This window comes from Calliphora vicina, chromosome 5 (assembly GCF_958450345.1).
Source record: "Calliphora vicina chromosome 5, idCalVici1.1, whole genome shotgun sequence".
In the NCBI taxonomy this organism is placed as follows: Eukaryota; Metazoa; Arthropoda; class Insecta; order Diptera; family Calliphoridae; genus Calliphora; species Calliphora vicina.
In genome coordinates this window covers 79,067,422-79,072,130 of record NC_088784.1, presented here as the reverse complement: position 1 = coordinate 79,072,130, position 4,709 = coordinate 79,067,422, and positions in this window count along the sequence as shown.

The following is a 4,709-nucleotide window of genomic DNA, read 5'->3' as shown; positions in this document are numbered from 1 at the left end:
TTATCTTTACGGAGAACATTTTGGTATAAAAAAACATATCCTATTTTTCGAATATGTCGCCCCGACGCCCTTCGGAATTTGACTTATTTTTTTTTATCAAAATTTCAACTTTGGGCCACATGTTCTAAAATCCCAAAGCTGGGATCAGAAAACGGAAAGCAGCTTTGTAAACCTTGATGTGTTCCCTATTTATCCCCAAAGTATTCTCCCAGCTCCGAAGGAAATGTGAACCCTATGAGAAAAATTTTAAAAACTACCATTTTTGGGATTTTCGCTCCAATTTTTAGGAATTACGGTATTCACTTTTACCTTTTGAAACCTTTTTGTTAGACCTATTAGAATACAAGGTGAGACACTGGGTGTCAAAGTTCACCCCCTTTAGTTTGCATTGCTTTGTAGAACTCGTAACTTGTACAAATAGGGACAGATATTCAATGAATTTTTGTAAAGCAAATGGGATAATATAAACAATATATTTATTTCACTAAGTTATATCTTATACCTTAAAATATATTTAGGTTTCGATTTGGAAATTTTCGATTTGACTTTATTTTGATTTTCGCAAATATTTTTTTTTAAATGCCTAAAGTGCTCCTGAGCGGTCTTTGGAATCCTTCTTCAGAAACTAAACTCGAATACTCCTCAGCTATGCTTGTGTTAAATTTGATGTCAATCCGATCAATCAGTTAGATATTGCTGATTTATTTCCAAAATATTCTGCCCCACTGTGTGTTGCAGGTGGGCTGCCCTAGCCACCAATCAAAACACATCAACACTGACTATGTGAAATTTCATTAAGATATTTATTTCTAAAAAAAAAATTCTAACCACTGCGCTCTTCTCAGATTGATTCTCTGAACACTAGTAAACATGGACTTTATTGAAAAAACTAAAAAATAAAAACCAGACGAGGTGCACATGGGAATATTCCATTTATTTCAATTAGTATATGTGAAGCATTATTATTAAAATTAAAACAATGTTTTAGTCAACAATTAATAACACGTTTTGCTCTAATATAAAGTGAACTAAGACGTCAGTGTAACAATCAATAAAATGATAATAGAAATTTGCTTATTTAAAAATAAACAACCTATTTCAAATTTAGTATATTCAAAATTTCCGCAACAGGATATTCAATCGCTACAGCAGCAATTAAAGCGAACAAATTCGCATTTATATATGTCATCAAAAGTACGATTAACTGTAAAAAAATAATATATTTAATTTTATTAAACAATTTGTGGTAATTGTTATTAATATTTGTAATTAAAATTTACTCACTATTAAATAATACGTTACGTTAATGGGCTGGCTAAAATAATTTGCAATCATTAGCACAATAATAAAATGCCATAAATATACTTGATATGAGATTCGGGCCAATAAACGAAACGGCAATGAGGAGAGAATTTTGGAAATTGCTGTAATTTAAATGGTTGTATTAAGTTAATAAGTACAGTTGTGAATGAAATTTATTGCGTATTTGGAAAAATTAAAACCTTATTTGAAAGATGTAGATATTGCTCTATTAATGTGATTTCTAAAGAGTCATCCAATAGGGACTTTCGAACTTTGACAATCGATAGCGGCCATATTGTTGAGGCTACAACTGTCAAATTGACTGTCATTTATTGAATTTGTTTTGCCAAATCACTATGGACGGATATTGCGTTCAACAATAAAAACGTTTTATCAAAATGGGTGTTCTTTTCCGACCATAATTTTCATAAAAAAATTCATATTCAACGATTAGGCCCATTTCTGGATGAATCGATAAGTCGACAAACAAAATTTTCGAATTTAGGACGATATCTATTCACATGAGATCCAAGAGCGTTTAATTCATCCCGAAAAAGTCAATGTTTAGTGTGGATTTTGGGCTGGCGAAGTCATCGGTCCACATTTGATTGAGAATGACGATGACCAGGTCATCACCGCCAACAGTAAACGTTCTAGGTCGATGATTACCAAATTATTTTGGCATGAATTATATGGACATCAACGACATGTGGTTTCAACAGTACCACACATCTCATGTTACATTGAAAATTCTGCACGAGAGATTTGAGGGCATGGTCATCTCATGGGAAGGTGATGAGACTATTTCTTCTGTAGTTTTTTAAGTCACTGGTCTATGCTAATAAACCACAAACCACAGCGGCCCTCAAACCAACATTGCCAGTCTTGGAAAATTGTTAATTTCGGAGGCGCTCCATATAGCGCAGCCGCGGCAGGCATAATGTCGGACATCGAATAAGAAATTACGTTTATATCTCACACACACACTTTGTTTTATTTACATTTAAAGATAGGAAGCACTTAATGAAAGACCCTTTAAAAAAATAATCAAGGGGCAGAATCAAAATTTTTTGAAATAATTCTGGTATTTCTAAACGGCTGGTCCGATCAGAATAAAATTGTAAGTGGGCGTAGCCAAGAGTATTCGAGTTTAAATTATTTTTGCTCCAGAGTTTTAAAAGTGGCATATTTTTGAATCTAATTGAGATATTGACTTGAAATTTTTTTTTGTAAGACCAAAAATTAGCTAAAAAATTAGTTCGAAATAAATGTGGATCAAATTGGTCCTAATTAGGGTATTTATTCGACTAATGATCGTTCGATTAATCGAATAATTTCTTACGAATAATTATTCGAACAATTTAAAAATGGCCATTTTCGAATAACGAATAATTCGAACAATTTTATGTAGAATAATCGAATAAAACGAATAAATGTTCTTATATATTTAAATTTTTGCTTAAAATTTTTCATAATTCCAAATTTAAATAAGTAATAATGACTCACAAAAATTGTATTGTTACTGAAATTCGACAAATAACTAAAGACAAAGGGACTTTCGGTCACTGTAGATGAGTGTTCCGATAGCTCCTTCTATAAATATATAAATATTACTGCAAGAAGTTACAATTCTAAAAACAAATCTTTCAAAATGTTTAACTTAGGACTTGAACCAATGAAAATAAAAGGTACGGAATAAAATATTTGTTATTTAGCTGGCGAAATATTAGAAGAATCGCAATTAATAATCAAAATTTTAACTTAGATTCAAGTGGAGTTGAATGTGATGGAGAATATGATTTTGAAACGGACGTCGAAAGTGATATTGAGGATGACATTTATAATGATTACATTGAAATAGATGAAGGCCATGATCTTAAAATATATGCATATAAGTGATGTTATTAACCGCATACGTAAGTGTTGCACAATATTTAATAAATCGAATGATAAACACAAATATTGCAAACTAACGTTTTGTTGCAAGAAAAGCAAGGAGTTCGTCTTATAGATGATATTAAACATCGTTGGACATCTTTGTCTAACATGGTAATAAACTTTTTGCGTATTTGTAAATGCGCCAATCATGCACAGATTCCCTTTATTGTGTAATTCCCCAAGACCACTTTATTAAGCAAAGATTCGGCAACGTTGATAGAGCTTGATGTATAATACAATTTGTTATAAATAATTTAGAAATAGTGAATAATTAATTTACTAAAGAATTAGTTACTCAATTTAAAATCGGAATTAATGAACGACATAAAAAGTTCTTAATACGTTTATATTGTATTTGAATTCAGGATCATGCCAAAACGGAAACTAAAGGGTTTGCTAGTCAATTGTTTTGTAGATTTTTCGGGAGTTATTCCGATCAGAATATTTCTGTTAAAATTTAATGATGGACTTTGTTTTCGAATGTTTTTTTTAACATTATCAATACTTGAGTTGTTAACTTTATCGTTATTTTTTGTTTTTCTTTAACAATAAAATATTAAAAAACCGACATCAAAAATTCATTCTTTAATATTTAAATTGGAGCGAAAATCCCAAAAATGGTATTTTTAACAATTTTGTCTATAGGGTCCACAACTTTCTTCGGGCTGGGAAAATACTTTGGGGATAACTAGGAAACACGTCAAGGTTTCCAAAACTGCTTTCCGTTTACAGATCCCAGCTTTGGAATTTTAGAACATGTGGCCCAATATTGATATTTATATAAAAAAAATAGGTCAATTTGCGAAGAGCGTAAGGCCGACATATTTTAAAAATAGAACACAGTTTTTATACCAAAATGTTCTCCATAAAGATACCTTAAAGAAAAATATAAATTTATTATATGTTCTTAAAGAAAGTTTTATTTTTTAATAAAAAAGAGTTAAGTCACCTTTTCGACCAAAAAACAGCAAAAATCTACTATTTTTTTTAGTTTTTAAATTGAAAATCGTTTATTTTTGGATTGATAATTGATATAGCAATGAAATCTTTTATATATAATTGGTAATTTAGTTGTCTAACTAAAAAAAATCGATTACATTCGGTCCAAAAGTACGCCCTATATTTTTTAAAAAGCGGACCAAGTTATAGCAAAATTTTAAAATTTAAATTTTGAAATGCCTATAACTCGGAAATTATATAACCAAAAATATAAAAGTCTTTGCAATCGGATGGGAAACAAAAATATGTCACGTGTTTACACATTTTACATGTCGAAGGTACCCTAATTTGAGCTCTCACGGCTCCGTCCCTGGAGCAATTATTAAAATCGAATACTCCTTGGCTATGCCCGCTTCAAATTTTATTTCGACCAGCCGTTTAGAAATGCCAGATTTATTTCCCAAAAATTTTGATTCTGCCCCACTGTGCAATATCTGATAAAAATAAAGTTTTCTTACTTCCTGGTTTGC